Source organism: Hemiscyllium ocellatum, chromosome 12 (assembly GCF_020745735.1).
Source record: "Hemiscyllium ocellatum isolate sHemOce1 chromosome 12, sHemOce1.pat.X.cur, whole genome shotgun sequence".
Lineage (NCBI taxonomy): Eukaryota > Metazoa > Chordata > Chondrichthyes > Orectolobiformes > Hemiscylliidae > Hemiscyllium > Hemiscyllium ocellatum.
In genome coordinates this window covers 56644322-56669763 of record NC_083412.1, presented here as the reverse complement: position 1 = coordinate 56669763, position 25442 = coordinate 56644322, and the positions used below count along the sequence as shown (strand labels likewise).

At 41.5% G+C, this 25442-nt stretch overlaps 1 protein-coding gene across 4 annotated transcripts in view; it reads left to right on the top strand.

The window, feature by feature from the left end:
- The window catches only part of dcaf6 (ddb1 and cul4 associated factor 6), a 223016-nt gene that overhangs the window by 73064 nt on the left and 124510 nt on the right, over nt 1-25442 (top strand). The window lies entirely within an intron of this gene.

Sequence of the window (25442 nt, the reverse complement as noted above, 5' to 3'; positions counted from 1 at the left end):
GTGGGTTGCTCTTCAGAGGGTCAGTGTGGACTTGTTGGGCCAAAGGACCTGTTTCTGCACTGTAAATAATCTAATCTAATATTTCTAAGTCAGGGATGGTGAGTGGCTTGAAGGGGAACTTGCAGATGGTGATGTTCCCATGTCTCTTCTAGATGGAAATGATTATGGGTTTGGAAGGTGCTGACTAAAGACCTTTGAATTTTTACAGATCATATACACTGCTGCTACTGAATGTTAGTGCAGGTGTGAAAAGGTGTTTGTGTATACGGTGCCAACCAAGTGGCTTGTTTTGTCTCGGAAGGTGTTAAGCTGCTTGAATATTGTTGGAGCTGCACTCAGTCAGATAAATGGGGAGTATTCCATCACACTTCCAACATGTACCTTATAGATGACAGACAGGCTTTGGAGAGTCAGGAGATGAGCTATTCACTACAGGATTCCTCGTCATTGTATTTATGTAGCTAGCTGAAAATGTGTTGCTGGAAAAGCGCAGCAGGTCAGGCAGCATTCAAGGAGCAGGAGATTCGATGTTTCGGGCATAAGCCCTTCTTCAGGAAATTTATGTAGCTAGTCCAGTTGAATTTCTGATATCTGCAGGATGTTGATATTGGGGGATTTAGTAATGGTAATGCCATTGAATGTCAAGGGGCAATGGTTAAATTGCCTCTTATTGGAGATGGCCTGGCATTTGTGTGGTGCAAATATTATTTGCTACTTTTCATCCTAAACTTGAATATTATCCAGATCTTGTTGCATTTGAACATATACTGCTTCAGTATCTGAGGATTAGCAAATGGTGCTGAACATTGTGCAACCATCGACAATCATTCCCACTTCTGACATTATGATTCAGGGAAGGTCATTGATGAAGCAGCAGACAATGGTTGGGTGTAGACACTGCCCTGAGAAACTCATACACAGAACTCCTGGAGCTGCGATGACTGACTTCCAATAACTGCAACCATTCTATGTGCCAGGTATGACTTGAACCAACAGAGTTTACCCCTGATTCCCATTCATTCCAGTTTTGCTAGTCTCCTTGATGCCAAACTTGGTCAAATGCTACCTTGATGTCAATGGCTATTACTGTCACCTCATCTCTGGAATTCAACTTTTTAGTCTATGTTTGAGCGAATGCTGTTATTACTTAAGGCGTGGTCCTGACTGAACCCCAACTGAGTGCATTTTTAGGATAATTTAAAAATAAACTTGAGGCAGAAAACAGAGTTAGAGGAAAAAGTCAGCTAATAGGATGAAAACAGACGGGAAGATTTCTTCAAGTATTTGAATAAGAAGTGAGAAACTCAAGCTTGTGCTTTTTCTCAACACCAGTAGTCCATGTCACTTTCAATGTCGAGGCTTCAATGAGACACAATTCCTTGGCTCATGGACTTTTCTAAGCTGAATTGATTGCTCATAATCATGACATTTACTTGCATTTACTATAGCTATAGCCTCACAAGAGAGCTTTGCATAATGGGGCATGCACAAGCTAAATACGGATCAAAAGCCTTAACGTTTAAAATTTACTGGCAAAAATACAGTCTTCGACTGCAAGCACAGATAAGTTTTCAAAATTTGCTTAATTGTTTCTAGCTATTCATGAACAATGGATCTAAGCAAACACAACAGAGAGAAATTTGTAATTAACCAGGTTAATTACCAGGGAAACCTGGGAATGTCAGTGTGCACAGAGCCTTTCATCTGCAGATTGCTGGGGGGGTTGGGAGTGCAGGTGATATTGATGAGAGGACCACATGCAAATCTTGCTCCAATGACATGCTCCTCCTCCACCCCCCACCGTTATTTCTAATGTATGCCAGTGTTGGAAATGCTACCTCACAAATTATGTTGTCACAACCAGCAAGAGTACAGAAATGTCATGGTCAGTGATCAGATATTTATGTACAGCAGATAGCCAAAATGCATATGAAGGCACCATTCCAAAGTTTGGCTTCATTGTGTGATCTATCCATGCCTATATATATATTCCCCTTTTACTTTTAATGTCAGCTTTTGTGATATTTCAAAACCCAGTGAACTAAAAGGATCTGTATCCAGTACTAGTCTTCCACATCTGTTGATGGGAGGTAGAATTTGAACATTTCTTGCACTGGTGTGAGGTGTCTGAGTATGAAGTTGTGCATCTTGACAGCTGAATCTGTTGCTGATGAAGTTAGTGGATACAGTTCAAGTGAAGCCCTGCCACTGTCTCTTGCCGAAGGCCCAGTTTTGACCTGAAACCTTGAAGTTTATCTGTATTATAATCATCTCATTATCCCCCTGCATTTTATCACTTAGGTGACTGAATAGGTCTGTGAGACTGTCAGCTTAGCTGACCAGTAATCTGTGGAATTCATTGCCACAGAGGGCTGTGGAGACCAAGCCATTGAGCATCTGTCAGACAGAGGTAGATCCTTGATGAGTAAGGAAATTATAGGTTAGAGGAGAATAGGATTGTGAAACATATCAACATAATAACATCAAATCGTGGAGCAGATTCGATGGAGTGAATGGCCTTATTTCTGCTCCTATATCTTGTGGTCTCATCATTAGATAGCACTTCTTTAAAATGCAGTTCATGCATTGTTTGAAATTCTGTTAATTCTCTTGAGAACTCATGAACACAGGAGGGAACCTTTCCCTGCGATAGCTGTCACGCCTCTGTGTGTAACAATCAACTTTGATACTCAGCCCCTATTTCTACAAATACAATGGTGAACAGACATGATTTCAATGGCCGTAATTTTGTGTAATTTACGATTTTCATGGCTTGCTCTAGTACTACAGTAACCTTGGTTGCATTGTTTTGGCTACAAAAGCTTTGCAGTGGCAGATGTAATGGGTGATTGGAACGTCCAGATTTTGCTGTTTCATCTTACTGACAAATTGCTTGACTTTCCCCATCGTGGAGGTTACTTTGTCGGTGCAAATGTGCCAACTTGTGATCCGGATAAGTTTATTTTGCCTCAAGTTGGCATCTGTTACCTGAAATATTTGTTCACCAGTCGCATGACTCAGTAGCTCCTTACAAATGCAAAAAATCTGCAGAATGAAGGTCCTATCAACATGCAGAATGTTGGCCAGTGGGCAACAGTTACCTCATGTATTGGTGGGCTCATCAATTTGCAAAGCAAACTTTCTACTCGTAACTAACTTTTCTTGCAGCACCTTGTCAATAATAGCTGACATGTTGTCAATTTGCTATTTACCTGTGTAATTAAAAAGTGGCATTTTATTGATCTCTTTTGCAGCATCAGTCCCTCACATCAAAACCTCAATTTTTTTTATGTGCAGGCGTGATTAAGGCTTCAGCTAATGAAATGGGTTTTTGTTTTGTTACAAGCTCAGCCACCAGGTAACTAGTCTGTTGAGGTTTATCTGATACTGCACACACTTCATCAGACGATGAGTCTGCTTGCTATTTTGTTCTCTCACGCTTTTGAAATACTCTGTGTGTTTATTTGTAAAATACAAGTATCTTGACTGTAAATGTTGACTTAACTTAGTTGGTGCTATCTTTCTGCAGATGAGATATTCAGGATAGGCACAAGTGGCATATCCTATCCATGAAAATCCAAAAGTGTGAGCTCTCAAACTATGTCTGAACAGTTCTTGTTTTTTTCTGATTTGTGTTCAGATGTTTAATTGACTAAATTAGCAGAGAAGATACCTCTTTTCACAAGAAACCTATCCATTTCTTACATAAGTGGTATAAGTTTTTAAAGAGAAAAATCCAAATGTAATCATTTTAAACTATGTGCTAGCAGTGGAAACATGTCCTGACAGGCAGGCCAAATCAACAGCCATCCCAAGTGTGTGCTTCTTTACTGAGCATACACAGTTTCTTCTAACACGTTTGGTTTTGTGCACATGTAGGATGCAAAGCAGTGCTGCTCCTGAGATTTTTGCAGCACACTACTCACCTTGCTGTGGCACACCAGTTGAAAACTTCTGCTCCAGACAGAGTGTGACTGATATTTGCTGGAAAACAAAGCATTATTGGAGGCTTGAATGCTTAATTTGTGGCTGACTTCCCAATTATCTTCCCAAAGAGGATTGAAAGTCAAGATGTGATAGAGAGGGATGAACTTAAAACATTCACCATCACAAGGGAATAGCTGCTAAGAAAACTAATGGGCTTAAAGGTTGATAAGTCTCCTGGACAAGAAGGCCAGCATTCTAAGATCTTAAAGGAAGTTGTGGTAGAGATATTAGATGTATTGATTATAAACTTCCAGAATTTCTTAAATCTGGAACTGTCCCAGCTGATTGGAAAATGGCCAAGGCACCTTTTACTTGAGAAAAGAGGAACACAGAGAGCAGGAAACTATTTGATCATAGACTAATATCTGTCACAGGGAAAGTCTCAGAATCATTATTAAGGAGGGTATAGCAGGATACTTTGCAAATCACAATTTGATCAGGCAGAACAAACATGACTTTTTTAGTAGGAAATTGTGTTTAACTAATCAAATTGAGATTTCTTTGAAATAACATGCACAGAGAAAAAGCAGAGCCAGTAGATGTCGTGCAGTTGAATTTCCAAAAAAGCATTTGATATATCTGCTGCACAAGCTGTGCATTTGATGTAAGACATTAAGAGTCACAGTGACACAGCATAGAACTTGTCTGCACCGACCAGATATCCTAAATTGATCTAGTCCCATTTGCCAACATTTGCCAAATCCTTCAACTCTTCCTATTGATTAACCCCATCGAAATGCCTTTTTAAATCTTGTAATTGTTCCCACCTCCACCACTTGCTTGGAGAGCTTGTTCCGTATGCACAACACCCTCTGTATGAAAAGGTGACCACTTATATTGTAAGTATAAAGGATTGATTAGGTAACAAGAAGCAGAGATTTAAGGTACATGAATTGGGTTAACAAGCTATCATTAATGAAGTGCCACAGGGATCATTTGAGTCCTCAACTGATAATCTATCTCACTGATTTTGATGATGCTGAATGTATTGCAGCTTAATTTGTCAAGAACGCCAATACTTGCAGATAAGTAATTTGACTCTAAGAGGTGGAGAGTGTGCAAAGAGGTATAAACTGATTAAGTAGGCGAAAATTTGGGCAGATGGAATATGTAGGTAAATGGGAACTTTCCCTTTTGGAAGGAAACATAGAAAAAGCAGTATACTATTTAAATGGAAAGAGATTGAAGTGCTCGGTACCAAGGGATCTAGGTGTCCTGGTATTTGAATCGTATAAGAGTTATGTACGAGTGATTAAGGAGACAGCTGGAATATTGTCATTTGTAACAAAGGGCATAAAATGTAAAAGTTGTGCACCTTTTCTATAGTTCAGTGATACACCAGGAATGGAATTACATTTCCAGGTTAGGATGGTGACTGGGTAGGATGTGATCTTTTAAGTTCCCCTGTGTCTGATACACTTGTCCTTTTAGATGTAGTTCCTATAGGACATTGGGGAAGTGATATCTGGAGTACTGTGCATAGTTTTGTCTAATTATTTTAAAACACATCTAACTACTTTCAAAGCAATTCAGAGGACAGTTCATCTGACTTCATCCTGGGATGAAATGATTGCCTTATGCAGAAAGGGTGAATAGATTAGGTTTAAACGATTGGAGTTTAGAAGAATGAGAATGAAATACTTGGCTCCTGACATCTAGCAGCCTTGGACAAACATGGAAAAAAGTGCAGAGGTGAGGTGAGAATGACATCCCTTGACATCAAGGCAGGATTTGACCAAGAGTGGCATCAAGGAGCTACAGCAAAATTGGAGTCAGTGGAAATTTTGGGGAAAATTCTTTGCAGTTGTACCTAACACAAATGAAGGTGATTGCAGTTGTTGGAAGTCTATCCTCTTAGTTCAACGATATCACTGTAGGAATTCCTGAGTCCTAGACCCAATAATCTTCAACCTTTTAGAAAACAAATTCATGCAATGTGGGCTATGTTGGATAGATCAAAGTTTTTTGCCCATTCTAGTTGACATTGAGAAAGTGGTTTTGAGCTGTTATTTGGAAACACTGTAAGTCATTTGGTGTAAGGAAACCCCTAATGCTATTAGGGAGGGAGGTGTGAGATTTTGACTCCAGGAATGGAATTACATTTCCAGGTCAGGATGACATCTGGGTAGGATGTGATCTTTGAAGTTCCCCTGTGTCTGATACACTTGTCCTTTTAGATGTAGTGACTGCCACCTCATCAATGATCTTGCCTCCATCGTAAGGTCAGAAGTGGAAATGTTTGATGATAATTCCACAATGCTCCCCACCATTTGCAACACCTCAGATACTGAAGTCCTTGTGTGTGCAGCAGAACTTGGCCAACATCCAGACTTGTGCTGATAAATGTCAAGTAATATTTGTGACACACACAAGGTGTAAAATCTGTGCCCATATCTCCCCCTCACCTCCATCCAAGGCCCTAAAGGAGATTTTACTGCATGTCCACCCACCTTATCTACTGAGACCATTGCTCTCGATATAGTCTCTACACCGGGGAGACAGAATGCCAACTCGCAGAGCGGTTCAGGGTACATCTCTGGGACACACTCACCAAACAACCCCACTGCCCTGTGGCTAACCACTTCAACTCCCCTTCCCACTCCCCCAAGGACAAGTCTTGTACCTCATCCACAGCCAAATCAAATTTCCCCTCCCCTCCCCAACCCTCCACTCGGCACCACTCTCAACCTGTCCTAGTTGTCCATCTTCGTTCCCATCTATCCATTCCACCCTGCCCACTCACCTATCATGATTACCTCTCACCTGCATACACCTATTACCTTCTCACCTACCTTTCCCTCAGCCCCACCCCCATCCCCCTAAATATCTTTCAGCCCCCTTCCCCTCCACATTCTTGGTGAAGGGCTTATACCTGAAAACTTCACTCTCCCGCTCCTCAGATGCTGCCAGATGCTGATGTACTTTTCCAGTGCCACACTTTTCAACTCGGAGAACAGGAAAAATTTCTGGCTGTAACATCTGCTCCTCTTTTAAGGTATTTTAAGTGCTAGAGGTGATTTCCTCGAATTGCAGGAGCAACAATTACTGTTTTGTATGCTGTTGCATAGTTGTGGAACTTTGGAGAAAAATAAAAGTCAAAACAACAGCACTTTTAAAAGGGAGAGCAACAGACAAAGGCAGCATATGGTGAAGTCAATACGGGAGAGAGAACAGAGAGAGAGAGACACACGCACACACACACACATTGCTAAATGACAGAGCAGTGAACCTGCGCAGTTACTGCCTTTGCTGTTGTATTCATGTATCACTGGACATCGGAGTGCATCTAGGAAAATTAACAAACAATGAAATTCACAACTGATCTTGGAGGAACCTGTTTGGGAGAGGTCACTGCACAGAAACAGATAAGTGGATGTTTTAAGCATGGCCTTACAATAAATCTGAGTAGTGCGTATAGTGGGGTTGTTCTTGATATGTTTTATTGAGATATGTCTCTTGATTAAACTCACAATATAAGCCATAAGTATTAAGTTAACCTGGAGCAATGTTTTATAGAGGAATAAGACAATGCTACTTTCTGGGGCTGTCGATTGAAAGAAGCAAAAATAGCCTTTCATAGAGTGATATGCTCTTCTTGTCGGTTGTGGGAGTTTAGGAAGAGTTTACGGATTACTGCGGATTATATCTGCAATAAATGCTGTTGGTTGCGAATCCTATCCGATCAAATGGATCAGTTAGAGAGACAGAGGCAATGAGGAATTTACAAGAGCAAGGGGATATGATGGATGGCAGTTAAAGGAAGGGGGAAAAGTTGCAGACAGTCACATATATGGGTTAATTCCAGGAAAATAAAGAGAGGTAGGCAGGTAATGCAGGAGTTTTCTGTGGCCCCTATCCCCATTTCAAACAAGTATGCTGTTTTTTAAACTGTGGGGTGGGATGGATTCACTGGGGAATGTAGCACGAACAGCCATGTTTCTGATATTGAGACTGGCTGTAATGCAATGAGGGGTACATTGGGTTCCAAAAGATTGATTATGTTAGGGGACTCTCTAGTCTGAGATACAGATAGATGTTTCTGTGGCCAGCAATGAAAAACCAAAATGGTGTGTTGCTTCCCTGGTGCCAGGATCAAGGATGTCTCAGAGAGGGTGCAGAATGTTCTCACGGGGAAGAGGGCCCAGCAGGAGGTCATTGTCCACACTGGAACCAATGACACAGGAAGGGAAAAGGATGACATTCTGAAGGGAGAATATAGAGAGTTAGGAATTTAAAAAGGAGGTCCTCGAGAGTAGTAATATCTGGATTACTCCTGGTGCTACGTGCTAGTGAGGGCAGGAATAGGAAGATAGAGCAGATGAATGCATGGTTGAGGAGCTGGTGTATGGGAGAAGGGTTGACATTTTTGGATCATTGGAAACTATTTTCAGGTAGAAGTGACCTGCACAAAAATGACAGATTGCACATGAATTGGAAGGGAACTAATATACTGGCAGGGAGCTGCTTGGGAGGATTTAAACTAGTGTGGTTGGGGGAGGGGGGCGGGGGACAGGGGGTGTTAGGGGTGGGTGGGAGCCAGGGAGATAGTGAGGAAAGATTTCAATCTGAGACTGGTACTGTTGAGAAAAGAAATTAGTCACACAGTCAGGGCAGGCAAGGACAAAGTAGAGAACAAGGTAAGACCAATAAATTAAACTGCATTTATTTCAATGCAAGAGGCCTAACAGGGAAGGCAGATGATCTCAGGGCATTGTTAGGAACATAGGACTGGGATATCATAGCAATTACAGAAACATGGTTTGGGGATGGACAAGACTGGCAGCTTAATGTTCCAGGAAATAAATGTTACAGGAAGGTCAGAAAGGGAGGCAAGAGAGGAGGGGGAGTGGCGTTTTTGATAAGGGATAGCATAATCGCTGTGCTGAGGGAGGATATTCCCAGAAATACGTCCAGGGAAGTTATTTGGGTGGAAGTGAGAAATAAGAAAGGGATGATCATCTTACTGGGATTGTATTATAGACCCCCTAATAGTCAGAGGGAAATTGAGAAACAAATTTGTAAAGAGATCTCAGCTATCTGTAAGAATAGTACGGTGGTTATGGTAGGGGATTTTAACATTCCAAACATAGACTGGGACTGCCACGGTGTTAAGGGTTTAGATGGAGAGGAATTTAAATGTGTACAAGAAAGTTTTCTGATTCAGTATGTGGATGTACCTGTTAGAGAAGGTGCAAAACTTGACCTACTCTTGAGAAATAAGGCAGGGCAGATGACTGAGGTGTCAGTGGGAGAGCACTTTGGGGCCAGTGACCATAATTCTGCTAGTTTTAAAATAATGATGGAGAAGAATAGACCAGATCTAAAAGTTGAAGTTCTAAATTGGAGAAAGGCCAATTTTGACAGTATTAGGCAAGAACTTTCAAAAGCTGATTGGGTGCAGATGCTCGCAGGTAAAGGGATGGCTGGAAAATGGGAAGTCTTTAGAAATGAGATAACGAGAGTCCAGAGACTCCTATAAGGATGAAAGGAAAGGCTGGTATGTGTAGGGAATGTTGGCTGACAAAGAAATTGAGGGTTTGGTTAAGAAAAAGAAGGAGGCATATGTCAGTAATAGACAGGATAGATCAAATGGATCCTTAGAGTATAAAGGCAGTAGGAGTATACTTAAGAGGGAAATCAGGAGGGCAAAAAGGAGACATGAGGTAGCTTTGGCAAATCGAGTTAAGAGAATTCAAAGGGTTTTGACAAATACATTAAGGACGAAAGGTTATCTAGGGGTCGAATAGGGCCCCTCCAAGATCAGCAAAGCCACCTTTGTGTGGAGCTGCAGGAGATGGGGGAGATACTAAATGAGTATTTTGCATCAGTATTTACTGTGAAAAAGGATATGGAAGATATAGACTGTAGGGAAATTGATGAAAAATGTCCAGATTACAGAGGAGGAAGAGCTGGATGTCTTGAAATGGGTAAGGTGGATAAATTCCCAGGACCTGATCAGGTGTACCCTAGAACTCTGTGGGAAGCTAGAAAAGTGATTGCTGGGCCTCTTGCTGAGATATTTGTACCATCGATAGTCGCAGGTGAGGTGCCGGAAAACTGGAGGTTGGCTAACGTGGTGCCACTGTTTTAAGAAGGGTGGTAAGGACAAGCCATGGAACTATAGACCGGTGAGCCTGACGCTGATGGTGAGGAAGTTGTTGGAGGGAATCCTGAGGGACAGGATGTACATATATTTGGAAAGTCAAGGACCGATTTAAGGATAGTCAACATGGCTTTGTGCATGGGAAATCATGTCTCTCAAACTTGATTGAGTTTTTTGAAGTAACAAAGAGTATTGATGAGGGCAGGGCAGTAGATGTGACTGTATTTGGACCTCAGCAAGGCGTTCAACAAGATTCCCCATGGGAGACTGGCTAGCGAGGTTAGATCTCATGGAATGCAAGAAGAACTGGCTTAAAGGTAGAAGACAGAGGGTGGTGGTGGAGAGTTGTTTTTCAGACTGGAGGCCTGTGACCAGTGGAGTGCCACAAGGATCGGTGCTGGGCCCACTACTTTTCTTCATTTACGTAAATGATTTGGATGTGAGCATAAGAGGTATAGTTAGTAAGCTTGCAGATGACACCAAAATTGGAGGTGTAGTGGACAGTGAAGAAGGGTACCTCAGAATACAATGGGATCTTGATCAGATGGGCCAATGGGCTGAGGAGTGGCTGATGGAGTTTAATTTAGATAAATGTGAGGTGCTGCATTTTGAGAAAGCAAATCTTAGCAGGACCTGTGCACTTAATGGTTAGGTCCTGGGGTGTGTTGCTGAACAAAGAGATCTTGGAGTGCAGGTTCATGACTCCTTGAAAGTAGAGTTGCAGGTAGATAGAGTGAAGGCAGTGTTTGGTATGCTTTCCTTTATGGTCAGAGTATTGAGTATAGGAGTTTGGAGGTCATGTTGTGGCTGTACAGGACATTGGTTAGGCCACTGTTGGAATATTGCATGCAGTTCTGGCCTCCTTCCTATTGGAGGGATGTTGTGAAACTTGAAAGGGTTCAGAAAAGATTCACAAGGATGTTGCCAGAGTTGGAGGATTTGAGGATGAGGGGACAAAGATATATAAAAGGGATGTAAAGGGCAACGTTTTCACGCACAGGGTGGTACATGTATGGAATGATCTGCCAGAGGAAGTGGTGGGCACTGTTACAATTGCAACATTTAAAAGGCATCTGGATGGGTATATGAATAGGAAAGGTTTAGAGGGATATGGGCCAGGTGCTGGCAGGTGGGACTAGATTGGGTTGGGATATCTGGTTGGCATGGATGAGTTGGACCAAAGGATCTCTATGACTCTATCTGCAGTCCCCGCTTTCTGCTTGTTTCCATTAGTGTTTAAAAGAATAAGACGTGACTTGATTGAAACAGAAGATCCTGAAGGTCCATGACAGCGTAGGTATAGAGATGGATGAATCTAGAAATCGGGGGTCATTTATTTATAATTGAAGAAGAAAAATATTTTCTCAGGATTGAGTTATTGGATCTCTGTTCCTGAAGCCATTGTGGCAACAGAGGCCTTTAAATATTTTTAAGGCATTGATAGATACATTGAGTACTTTTGAGGGTTAGGTAGATTCATAGATTCTTGTTAAGCAAGGGGGTCAGAGTTTGTCAAGGTTAGGCTTGAATGTGGATTAGAAGTTAACAATCCGATTAACCATGGTCTTATTGAATGGTGGGGCAAGGCTTGAGGGGCTGATGGCCTACTCCTGCTCCTAATTCACATATTCCTACATATCCCAGCAATGCCCATGTCCCAAGATTGAATATATATTTTAAAACATCCACCATCTATAAAGTTAAAGTCAGAAGTACAGTTAGTTACTCTCTCCTTGCCTGGGTGAGATGACTCCAACAACACTCAAGCTTGATTCAATGCAGATCAAAAGAGTCTGCTTGATTGGCAGCTGATCATGTCAAGAGCCAACCACATTGCTGTGGGTCACGTTGACCAGATCAGGTAAGGATGGGGGCTTTCCTTTCCTGAAGGATATTTTTACAACAATTGACAATGGTTATATGGTCTCCATTAGGTTATGCTTTTATTCCAGATTTTTGATTTTACTCAAATTTTACCATCTGTCTTGGTTTTCTTTGAACTCTTTTTCTCTCAGAACATTAGCCTGGGATTCTGAATTATAATCCCGTGGCATTATCACTGACTCCCATTGCCGCTTGATAACAGTTATATTTTTCATCATTGGATGATTGATGGTAGACTAGGACAGTTACTGACCGGAGTGAATTTGAACTGCATTTTGTGGACAGGACAGACTTGACAATTTTCCACATTGTCAGTAGATGCCTGCGTTGTAACAGCACTGGAACATTTTGATCACCAAAGCAACAAGTTTTAGAGCATATGTCTTCAGTACTAGAGCTTGGATGCTGTAGGGTCTATTGTGACCAATGCAGTATTGTTTCTCATCAGCAAGCAGGAGATGGGCGAGATCGTCGATGAATATTTCTCCTGTGTTTACCATGGAGAAATACATGAAAAATTGCCAACTTGGGGAAGTTAATGGTGATATCTTGGGGACAGTCCCTACGTAATAGAGGTGGTGTTAGACATGTTAGAATGTGCGATGGTGGATAAATCTCCTGGTCCTGACCAGATATATCCGAGAGCATTGCAAGAGGTTAGAGAGAAAATTATAGGTGCCCTAACTGATATTTTTGCATCGTCATTCGTCATGGGTGAGGTCCTGGAAGACTGGAAGGTAGCAAATGTTGTTCTCTTATTTGAGAGAGGCTGCAAAGAAGAACCTGGGAATGTCAGACCAGTAAGCCTAACATCTTTGGTAGGTAAGTTACTTGAGAAGATTCTGAGAGAAACATGCATTTGGAAAGACAGGGTTTGATTAGGTGTAGTCAGCATTGCTTTGTATGTGGGAAATCATCTCTCACAAATTTGTTAGAGTTCTTTGAAGTGACCAGGAAGATTGATGAGGGCAGGGCGGGAGACGTAGTCTGTGGATTTCAGTAAGGCCTTTGATAAAGTTCCAAATAGTAGGCTGCTCTCGAAGGTTAAATCACATGGGATCCAGGGGGAGCTAGTAAATTGGATACACGATTGGCTTGGTGGTAGGAAGCAGAAGGTAATAGTGGAAGGATGCTTGTTGGACCAGAGGCTTATGACTAGTGGAGTGCCTCAAGGGCCGGTGCTGCGCCCCATTGCTGTTTGTCACCTGTATCATTGATTTGGATGAGATTGTACAGGGCATGATTAGTAAATTTGCAGATGACACTAAAAGAGGCAGTATCATGGACAGAGGGGAAGGATATCTGAAATTGCAGCAGGAATTCGATCAGCTGGGGAAGGGTCAAGAAATGGCAAATGGAATTTAATATAATAAATATGAGGTCTTGCATTTTGGAAAGTTAAACCAAGGTAAGAGTTTTATGGTGAAGGCAGCTTTTGGCACACTAGCCTTCATCAGTCAGGGCATTGAGTATAGAAATTGGGAAGTTAAGTTGCAGTTGTACAGAATGTTGGTGAGGCTGCACTTGGAGTATTGTGTTGAGTTTTGGTCACTTTGCTGTCAGAAGGATGTCATTAAACTGGAAAGTGTGTAGAAGAAATTTACAAGGATATTGCCGGGACTCAATGGTCTGAGTTATAGGGAGAGGTTGGACAAGCTAGGATTTTTTTTCTTTAGAGTTTAGGGGACTGAGGAGGTATCTTATAGAAGCGTTTAAGATCATGAAAGGCCTGGGCTGATGGAAGCACTCAGTCTTTTCCCAGGGTTGGAGAATCGAGGACAAGGGAGTATCAGTTTATGGTTAAAGGAGAAAGAATAAAAGGCAACCTGAGGGAGCAACTTTTTTTTTACAGAGAGGTACAGCTATGGAATGAGTTGCCAGCAGAAATAGTTGAGGCGGGTACATTGACAACATTTCAAAGGCATTTGGACAAATACACAGATAGGAAAGATTTAGAAAGATATGGGCCAAGCGCAGGGAAATGGGGTTAGCATGGATGTACATTTTGGTCAGCATGGACCACTATGGACTCTGACTGTAATTGCAGTGAATCAAGTTATGCAAGGGAAGAGGGCTGAGGTAAATCATTCCCTCCCCACTTCTGACTGAGGGTAATTGCAAATGTTTCAGCTTTGTCTTGTGCACTGACATGCCAGACAGTTCCATTACTGTGCGTAAGGATGTTTGTGGAAACTCCTCATGTTAATTATTAAATTACACCTCCCCTTTATTGTTCATGACTGGATATGGCAGACTGCAGTGTCTTAATTTGACCTGTTGACTGAGATCATTTAGCTCTATGTATAAAATGCTGCGTCTGTTTCGCATGATGAGGTGGTGCTGGAGTTGGGCTGGGGTGGACCAAGTTAAAAATAATGACAGCAGATTATTGTCCAACAGGTTTATAAATTCCTACTTTCGAAATAGAACCAGTCTGATTCAAGATTGGAATGCAGGCAGACTCCAATCTCACACCTTTAATACGTTGTCTGAGCTGAGGTGTCACTTTTTCCTATAAAACCTTAAGTTATCTCGGGAATGTGACTTGAAAGAAGTTCTGGGATTTGCATAAGGAATTGAAACCTGCAACCCATTCGCAAAGATGAAAGACTTAACAGCAATCTAGGTTTGTTCAATATATCATATCAGTTTCATGATACTAAGATTTTGTGCTATAAATTCTGTGTATTATAATGCTGCCCCACTAGCTACCTGACAAGGGAGCATGCTCGAAAGCTGGTACTTCCAGATAATCCTGTTGGACCGTAACCTGGTGTTGTGTGATTTTTAACTCTGTTTATCACATTAGTAATTCTGTATTGTAGCTTCACTGGGTTGGTACTGGATTTTAGGTATATACTTTGGCATTTTAGACATCTTGCACTCCTGATTAAACTAGGTTTGGCCCCTGCCTTATGGTAATGTTGGAGTGAAAGATATACCCAAGTGTTGGGGCTTCGTATTGTGGTTGAATATAATTCTGCTGCTGCTTGTGTTTACATTCTGGGGGTATACTCATGAATAGGGATAACAGCACTCCTCAGGTGAAGATGTTAAACTGGGGGAAGACGAGCTACAACAATATTAGGCAGGAACAGGATAATGTTGATTGGAGATGGCTGTTTGAGGGTAAATCACATTGGATGTAGCAGTGTGTCAAACGACAGTTGGTAAAAGTTCAGATGAGAATGAGAATGAAGGATAGGTATGGCAAGTTAGGTAAATCTTGGATGATCAGGGATGTTATGACCTTGGTCAAAAAGAAACCGTGTGTAAGGTCTAGGAGGATGGGAACTGATGAACCTCCTGAAGTATATAAGGAACTAGGAAAGAACTTAAAACAAGGAATTCATAGGGCTAAAAGGGGTCATGAAAAGTCATTAGTATGCAGGATTAGGAAGAATCTCAAGGCTATCAATACTTATAGAAGTAGCATGGAGGTAGCCAGGGAAAGGGTTGGCCCACTCAAGGACAAAGGAGAGAATCTATGTATGGAACCATTTGAGGTAGATGAGGTCCTAAACAAATACTTTGTTTTGGTATTCACCAAACAGAATGAATTGGAGGAGGATGACGACCTTGGAAGGGAGTGTCAAGTTTCTAAGCCCAAATTGCTGTTAAAAAGGAAGTGGTGTTGTGTGTCTTCCCAGAGTATTGAGGGAGGTAAGAGAACAAATTGCTGGAGTGTTGACAGACAGACATCTTTTTGTCCTCTTTGGCCACTGGTGACGTCCCAGAGGACTGGAGAATAGCCATCATTGTCCCATTATTTAAGAAGGGTAACAGGAAATTACTGACATTTACAGGCCTGTGAGTCTTAAGTCAATGGTCAGAAAATTATTGGAAAAGATTCTCGGGGACAGGATCTATAAATATTTGGAAGCAAATGGACATATTTGCAATCGACATCATGCAGGGCAGGTCGTGTCTAATTATCTTGGTAGAGTTTTTTGAAGAGGTGACGATGATGACTGATAGAGGAAAAGTGGTTGATCTCTATGTGGATTTCAGCAAAGCCTTTGACAAAGCCCTCAGTGACAGACTGGTAAAAAGGTGAAATCACATAGTATAGGGGTGAGCTGGCAAGATGGTTACAGAACTGGCTTAGTCACGGGAGACAGAGCATAATGGTGGAAGGATGTTTCTTAGAATGGAGGTTTGTGACTAGTGGGGTTCTACAGAGATCAGCGCTGTGACCTCTGCTGTTTGTGGCCTCCATAAATGATTCGGAGGAAAACGTAGCGAGTCTAATTAGTAAGTTTGTAGATGATTCAGAGATTGGTGGAGTTGCACTTAGTGAACAAGATTGTCAGAAGATACAGTAGGATCCAGATTAATGGTAGCATGGGCAGAAAAATGGCAGATGGAGTTTAATCCAGACAAATGTGAGGTGATGCATTTTGGCAGGTCAAGTACAACTGGAAACTATACAGTTAATGGCAGAACTCTTAGGAGTGTTGATATGCATAGGGATCTAGATGTATAAGTCCACCGATCACTGAAGGTGGCAGTGCACATAGTTGGGTTAGTAAAAAAAGGCTTATGGCATGTTTGCCTTCATTGAAAGGTGAATTGAGTATAAAGGAAAGACAAGTTATGCCGCAGCCTTGTAGAACTTTAGTCAGGCCACACTTGGACTACTATGTACAATACTGGTCATCACACTACCAGAAGAATGCGGATGCTTTGGAGAGGATACCGAAAAGGTTTACCAGGATGTTGCCTGTGATGGGGGATTTTAGCTATGTTGAAAGGTTAGCTACACTGGATTTGTTGTCACTGGAATGCAGGAGGTTGAGGAGCAACCTGATACAATTTCATAAGATTGTGAATGGCATGGATAGAGTGAAAAGTGAGAGGCTTTTTCCTATAGTGGAAGGATCAACTCTTAGGGACACAAGTTTAAGGTGCGAAAGGAGGGGCGAGGTTTACAAGAGATGTGCGAGGTAAGGTTTTCAGGATGGGTGGTGAGCGCTGGAGCGCTTTGCCAGAGGAGGTGGTGAAAACGAACACAACAGCAGCATTCAAGAAACACCTGGCCTAATACATGATTAAGAAGGGAATAGAGGGATACAGATCCTGGAAGGGAAGACACTTTTAGTGTGGAAGGGCAAAATATATTGGCACAGGCTTAGAGGGCCAAAGGGGCTGTTCCTGTGCTGTAATGTTCTTTGTTCTTTGCTCTTTGCATTTCGCTTCATAGATGCCAAATTTTAAACTTGTCAATTTGATCTGAATCTATCCCATTTTACACAGTGGTAGTAACATACAACACAATGGAAGATGTCCTCCACTGTAAAAATGGATACTGCCTCATGTAGAGCAAGCTAATTTGTCTTTAACATCAATACAAGGAACCTTATAACTCGGCTCCCAGAAGTCACATGACTTTCATTACAAATTTAGCTGGTGTTGGAACCAGACTGTACTTATCTTGAAAAGAAATCGTGAGACCTTTTGAAAATCTAGGAATATTTCCAAAGGTATATGGAAACTCATTGACAATGGCTTCAGTGGAATTTTTAATAGCTTTTCGTATCTCACCAAAAGCTGACGATTAGAACAAATTCAAACTAATGGCTTTGTCATTTAAAAAATTAATTCACTTTGTGTAAAAGGTGATGAATGTATCTGTTTCAGACCTGGGCCATCCATTATCTGATAAGGAAATATGATTTGTATTTTTAAAGTATTGAACTATATAAATCTCTGGCTGTGAGCAATCATTAGGGCCGAGTAGAGAACTTTGAATGCCAACAGGGAGGTAGAGGCATTCAAGGCTGTTGTCCAGAACTAGGCAATTATGAGCTGCAATTTGCAGTACCATAAAAGTGAAACAAGAGAGCCTTCATTCACTTCCAGGTTTGTTCTGCACACTCCACCTATGGGATTGACATCCATTTACTTAACCATAGAAGAAATTGCAACTATTGAATATGACTTCATTTTCAACCCATTACTTTACAAAGAGAATCTTCAAGCAAGCCAGGCCTGTAATAATTAGAAACTGATCTCATGTTCATCTTCATACATAATATCTATCATTATTTACAACAAATCTTTGTAACTGTATTTTAACTAATAACTTATTATTGAACCAACTTGAGAGTAAACTTTTATCTTATTTGAAGTATAAAACTTGTGCTGCTTTGTTGTTTATTCATTCATGGGATGAGAGTCATTAGCTGGGCCAGCATTTTTTTTTGCCTATACTTGTTTGCTCCTGAGAAGCTCATCAAACTGCCTTTTTAAAGCACTGTAGTCCAATTTGTGCATGTATACGCACAATACTATGAGCAACTCTGATGGAACAAAGAATTTTGCAACTCAGAATAGTGAGTGGCTTGACAGGAAACTTGCAGAAGGTGGTGTTCCCAAGTACCTGGTACACTTGTCAATCTAAATTGTGGCTTTGGAAGATGCTAACTTATTAGCCTTGGTGAATTTATGCAGTGCATTTTGTAGATATGCTGATTCTACAGAGCATAGAGTGAGTGAATGTACATGATGTCAGTCAAATGGACTACTTTATTGTGCATGCTGTCAAACTAACATTATTGGAGCTGCACTCATCCAAGCAAATGAGTATTCCATCACATTCTTTACACTTGTGCCTTGTAGGTGGACATTCTTTATACTTGTGCCTTGTAGGTGGGCAGTCTTTACACTTGTGCCTTGTAGGTGGGCAGTCTTTGGGGTGCCAGGATGGAAATTATTCATGGCAGGATTCCTAGTCTGATTTGCTCTTGTCAGCACAGTAGATTAGATTACTTACCGAGTGGAAACAGGCCCTTCGGCCCAACAAGTCCACACCGACCCGCCAAAGCGCAACCCACCCATACCCCTACATTTACCCCTCATCTAACACTACGAGCAATTTAGCATGGCCAAGTCACCTGACCCGCACATCTTTGAACTGTGGGAGGAAACCGGAGCACCCGGAGGAAACCCACGCAGACACGGGGAGATCGTGCAAACTCCACACAGTCATTCGCCTGGTTAGTCCAGTTCAGTTTATGATCAATGATAACTCCCACAATGTTAGTGGCAGATTCAACAATGGCAATGTCTTTTAATGTCAACGTGAGATGGTTCGATTCTCTATAGTGAAAGTGCTCATTCCCTGACACTTGTGGCAAGTAATATTCATGCCACACTTTTCAGCTTAAGACCAATATATAGTCCTGGTTTTGCTGCATTTGAATATGGTTTTTTTCAGCATCTGAGGATTCATGACTGGTGCTGAGCATTGTACAATTATCAGTGATTCCCACTTTTGATTTCATTGTGGGAGCAAGATCATTCATGAAACAGTTGAAAGTTGTCAGGTGAAGGACACAAATCGAATTCCTGCAGAGATGCCTGCAGCTGAATGTCTAATTTCCAAAGACCACAGCCATCTTCCTTTGGTCACATCCTTCCTGCTGCAATGGAATGTTTACTCAAATTCTCATTGACTCCATTTTTGCTCACTATTTTTAAATTGGAGCACTTGGAAATAAAAGTAGCTTACACAAATTCATTGTTCATGGGCATTTGAAGCTATGCCAGGTGTGTGCCATGATATGACTACTGGTGAAATAGAGCACTACATCTGCAGCAGATAGGTTGGTGAGGGCGAGGTAGAGCAGTGTTTCGAATTGAGTGTGTGTTGCTGGAAAAGCACAGCAGGTCAGGCAGCATTCAAGGAGCAGGAAAATCTGACAGTTCTGCAGGCAGGTACTGAGGAAGATGTGGCTGTGGTAACAAGTCTGCTTGAGGATGTGGCTGAAGAGCTTCAGGGCAGTGGAGAGAACTTGGAGTACATTGAGAGAGGGACTCACTGTGATCTTTGTAGAGAGACGAGTAGAATTTCCTCAAGGTAGGCATTCTTAGAAGAGGCTTTGCAGTAAGATTGAAATCAATTAGGAGACAGTGAGGTCTGCAGATGCTGGAGATCAGAGTTGAGAGTGTGTTGCTGGAAAAGTACAGCAGGTCAGGCAGCATTCAAGGAGCAGGAAAAAGGAGCAGTCATGTTTCTGAGTGTTGATATGCCTGAAGGTGTCCTATTATAGCAGGTTTGTCTTGAGTGAGCTGGACACTACTTTGTGGGGAAAAATGGAAAATAGTTAAAACAGAGATTCAGATCAAGAGTTAGACACCTAAAATGTTGACTTTGTACACACAGTGCCGTCTCACTTTGCTGTACTTTTTCAGTCATATTGTATTTTCTCATATTTCCAATACTCTTTATCTGTTATACTTCTTAAAGTGCAAATATACCAGCTGTATATGTGTATTCATATCAGTCAAAATGCTAGCTTCTTTTAGAAACCTTGTTTTTAATTTGACAAGAAAGTTAATCAAACGTTGCACTGCTGATGTGGAACTGGTTTACAGCAGTCTTTAGTGTTGTTGATGCTTGCTTTTTAACTGATACTGAATGTATTCTGCATTAACAAGCTATATTTAGTGATAGACATTTTAAGTCTCTAAATTAGAGTACATTCTGTGCCTTTGCTTTCTGTACCATCTGTGCTTCTGTGTAGTGTTCGATTTGGAGAATTACTAATCCATTAGCTAGGGCAGGACTGTAGCTGGTAGGAAATCGTTAAGAGACTTCTTGACTGGATCCAAATGCCTTCATACGTTCCAAAGTCAATATGGGGTCTGCCAGAATCACTTTCTTTCAACTACATATTTGCTTCCATTCCTAGTTGGTCTGCCCATCTATGGGATGAGACATAGCAACATTCTCAGCCAGAATCAGAGGTTCCTTGGATATTAAAGCATAGCCATCAGGTTTTTGTTGAATTGGTCGGTGGGGCAACTGTCCCTATTTTGATAGAAGTTAAAATAAGGAAATCTTTGCAGGATCAACTGAATTGGTTGTGCCTTTTGTTATAAGACCATAAGACAAAGGAGTGGAAGCAAGGCCATTCGGCGCATCGAGTCCACTCTACCATGTAATCATGGCTGAAGGACATTTCAATTCCACTTACCTGCAGTCTCCCTGTAGCCCTTAATTCCTTGCGAGATCAAGAATTTATCAATCTGTGCCTTGAAGATACTGAACATCCCGGCCTTCACTCCATTCTGTGGCAGGCCCACCACTCTCTGGCTGAAGAAATGTCTCCTCATTTTCATTCTAAATTGACCCCCCTCTAATTTTAAGGCTGTGCCCATGGGTCTTAGTCTCCCTGCCTAACGGAAACCACCTCCCAGCATCCACCCTTTCTAAGCCATGCATTATCTTGAAAGTTTCTATTAGATCTCCCCTCTACCTTCTAAACTGAATGAATACAATCCCAGGATCCTCAGCCAATCACATGTTAGACCTACCATTCCAGGGATCATCCGTGTGAGTCTCTGCTGGACATACACCAGTGCCAATATGACTTTCCTAAGGTGTGGGGCCTAAAATTGGACACTATTCTTAACGGGGCCTAACTAGAGCTTTATAAATTCTCAGAACCATGTCGCTGCTTTTATATTTCAACCCTGTTGAGATAAATGACAACATTACATTTGCTTTCTTAATCACAGACTCAACCTGCAAAGCAACCTTTAGAGAATCCTGGACTAGCACTCCCACATCCCTTTGTACTTTGGCTTTATGAATTTTCTCACTGTTTTTAAAAAAAATAGTCCATGCCTGTATTCTTTTTTCCAAAGTGCAAGACCTCACACTTGCTCACATTGAATTTCATCAACCATTTCCTGGACCACTCTCCTAAACTGTCTAAATCTTTCTGCAGCTTCCCACCACCTCGGTACTATCTGACTGTCTGCCTAACTTTGTTTTATCGGCGATCTTTGCCAGAGTGCCCCCAGTCCCTTCATCCATATCATTAATCTATAAAGTGAACAGCTGCGACCCCAACACTGAACCCACTTGTCACCAGCTGTCATTCTGAAAAAGAACCTGTTATCTCAATTCTCTGCCTTGTATCCAGTCACTGGGTTGATATAGGGTGGTCTATCCTGTTTTAATCTTGCCTGTCTTTGTTGCAAGGGTTTTGGAGTGTCATGGTGGCTCAGTGGCTAGCACTACTGCCTCACAGTGCTAGGGACCCGGATTCAATTCTGGCCTTGGGAAGTTGTCAGTGTGGAGTTCGCCCATTTTCCCTGTGTCTGCGTGGGTTTCCTCTGGATGCTGCAGTTTTCTTCCACATTCCAGAAAGACATACAGGTCACGTGAATTGGCCATACTAAATTGCCCATAGTGTTAAGTGCATTAGTCAGGGGTGAATGTCAGGAAATGAGTCACTCTACGGAAGGTCAGTGTGGACTTGTTAGGCCGAAGGGCCTGTTTCCATGCTCTAGGGAATCAAATTACATCAACATTATGGGTCAAAGTAGTTAAAGTAGATTTTCTTCCGTGAAGGACAATAATCTGGTAGTTTCATGGTCAATACTTCTGAAATTAATGTTTTATTCCAGATTAATTTGATTTTAATTTAAATTGACCCAGGAATTTAAACAGGGGTCTTTCATGCATTACTGCCATTGAGCCACTGTTCTGTCAGGTCCAGCAGTTGAGTATTTGTTCATGGTATCATAACAGTTGCTTTGTGAATACTTCAAAGAATCATAAAGCCAATGGAGGGATTAAAAAGTGAAATTTAAATTTGGAGAATGTGATTTGCAGATTGAAAACTGCAGATAGAATGAACTTAAATTCTTCCAGTAACTAATGACAACTAATTTAAATTCCACTAACAACTAATAGTAATATAGCTAGTTATAGCCAGACAACTAAATTGGCTTGGGATATCTGGTCGGCATGGACGTGTTGGACCAAAGGCTCTGTTTCAATGCTGTACATCTCTGACTCTAAGTCATAGATTCCTGCAACATGGAAACAGGCCCTTTGGTCCAACTTGTGCAAGTTGACCAGGTTTCCTAAACTGAACTAGTCCCATTTGCCTGTGTTGATCCATATCCCTTTCAAGATTTCCTATCCATGTACCTGTCCAAATGCCTTTTAACTATCATAATTGTACCTGCCTCTACCACTTCCTCTAGTAGCTGATTCCATATACACACCTCAAGTCCCTTTTAAGTCTTTTCCCTGCCACCTTAAAAATGTGCCCTCTAGTTGTGGATTCACCCAGCCTGGGAAAACTACCCTGGCAATTCATCTAATCCATCTACATCTTCTAGAAGGTCACACCTCCGCCTCCTAAACTCCAGGGGAAAAAGTATTCCAGCTTATCCAGCCAGTCCTTATAACTCAAACTTTCCAGTCTTAGTAAGATCCTTGTAATTTTGTTTTGCATTACTTCTCGTTTAATAACATCCTTTCTATTTCAGGGCAACCGGAATTCTGTGTAGTACTCTAAATGATATCTTACCAGTGGCTTGAGAGCTAAAATGTGGAGGTGCCAGTGTTGGACTGGAGTGGATGAATTCAGAAGTCACATGACACCAGGTTACAGCCCAACAGTTTATTTGAAATCACAAGCTTTCAGAGTGCTGCTCCTTTATCAGGTGAAGTGGAGGGAAGCACACAGGCACAGAATTTATAGGTGGAGAGATAACTGTGAGATGATTCCAGGTAATTAAGAGTATCAAAAGATAGAACAACTGGCGTAAGTGGAGTATCAACTGGCTGAATAATAAATCTTTGCAGGTGGTCAGAAGTGTCAGTGCGAGTAATGTCAACAGCTGAATAGCAAGTGAAGGGATAACCTATGATCCAATTAATTAAAGCTGAGAGATAATTACAAAAAATCAAAAATAAGACAATGTTAAAAGATGTCTCTTATTTTTGATTTTTTTCTCTAATTATCTCTCTGCTTTAATTGATTGGATCATTGGCCATCCCTTCACTTGCTGTTCAGGGAAATGGGGCAAACACAGGCAAATAGGACTCGTTCAGTTTCGGAAACTTAGTTGACTTGCACGAGTTGGACCAAAGAGCCTGTTTCAGTGTTGTATGACTCTGTGACTTGTCAGCCAATCAACAGCCTTATCACCTGTAGTATTTTGACACTTTACTCACATCAGTTAACACTTTTGATCACCTGCAAAGACTTCTTATTCAGCCTGTCAACACTCCACTCACGCTAGTTGTACTATCTTTTGACACTTTTAATTACTTGGAATTAACTTGCAATTAACTCTTTGCCTGTAAATTCTGTGACTGTGCGTTTCCCTTCGTCACCTGATGAAGGCACAGCACTCTGAAAGCTTGTAAATTCAAATAAACCTGTTGGAGCTTAACCTGGTGTCTCATGATTTCTAACTTTGATAGCTATAATATGACATCCCAACTTATCTACTGTGCTCTGACCGACGAAGACAAGCTTGCCAAACATTACCTTCACCCCCCCGTCAACCTGTGACTGAACTTTCAAAGAACCATACACCTGTGCCCTTAGGTGTCTCTGATCGACAATCCTCCCAGGGTCCTACCATTAACTGTGTAAGTCCTGACCTGCTTTGACTGACCAAAATGCAACACCTTGCATTTATGTGAATTAAACTCAAGCTGACTTTGCTCAGCCCACTGGCCCAGTTCATCAAGATCCTGTTGTACTTGAGATAACCTTCATCATTTTCCACTATAACACCAATTTTGGTGTCATCTACAAGCTACTTACCATGCTTCCTATATTCTCATTCAAATCATTTATGTAACTAACAAACAACAGTGGACCCAGCATCAATCTTTGCTGCCCACCGTTGGTCACAGGCCTCCAGTCTGAACATCAACTCTCTACCACCACCCTCTGTCTCCTACTGTAAAGCAAATTTTGTATCAAATTGGCTAGTTCTTTCTGGATCCCATGTGATCTAACATTACTAACCAGTCTACCAATTAGAACCTTGTCAAGGCCTTGCCAAAGTATCCATCTTCTTGGTCACCTCTTCAAAAAATTCAAATTTGTGAGACATGACTTCCCATGCACAAAGCCATACTGACTATCCCTAATCAACTCTTGCCTCTCCAAATGCATGTAGATCCTGTCTCTCAGTATCAAGAATTTACTCACTACTGGCATTAGGCTCACTTGTCAATAGTTCCCTGCATTTGCCTTGCAGCCTTTCTTAAATAATGGTACAACATGAGCCACCCTTCAGCCTTCTGGCACCTCAGCTGTGCCTGTTGATAATATAAATATCTCCACTAGGGACCCAGCAGTTGCTTCCCTGGCTTCCCACAATGTCCTGAGATACATTTGATCAGTTCCTAGTGTTTAAAGACCTTCAGCACATGCTGTTCTGTAATGTGGATTTTTTTTTTCAAGACCTCACTATTTATTTCCCAGAGTTTCCTAACCTCCATATCTTTCTCCATGATAAGTACTGACAAGAAATACTCATTTAGGATCTCACCCATCCTTCCTGGCTAAGGTATTCCCATGCAGAATTGTAGACTTTCTAAGCTCCCAGGTATTTCAAAAAGACAAAGACTTGAACATATTCTTTTGTTCGGAGGAAGCAAGTCTTTGCATTTGAATGTGTTATTTCTAGCCTATGT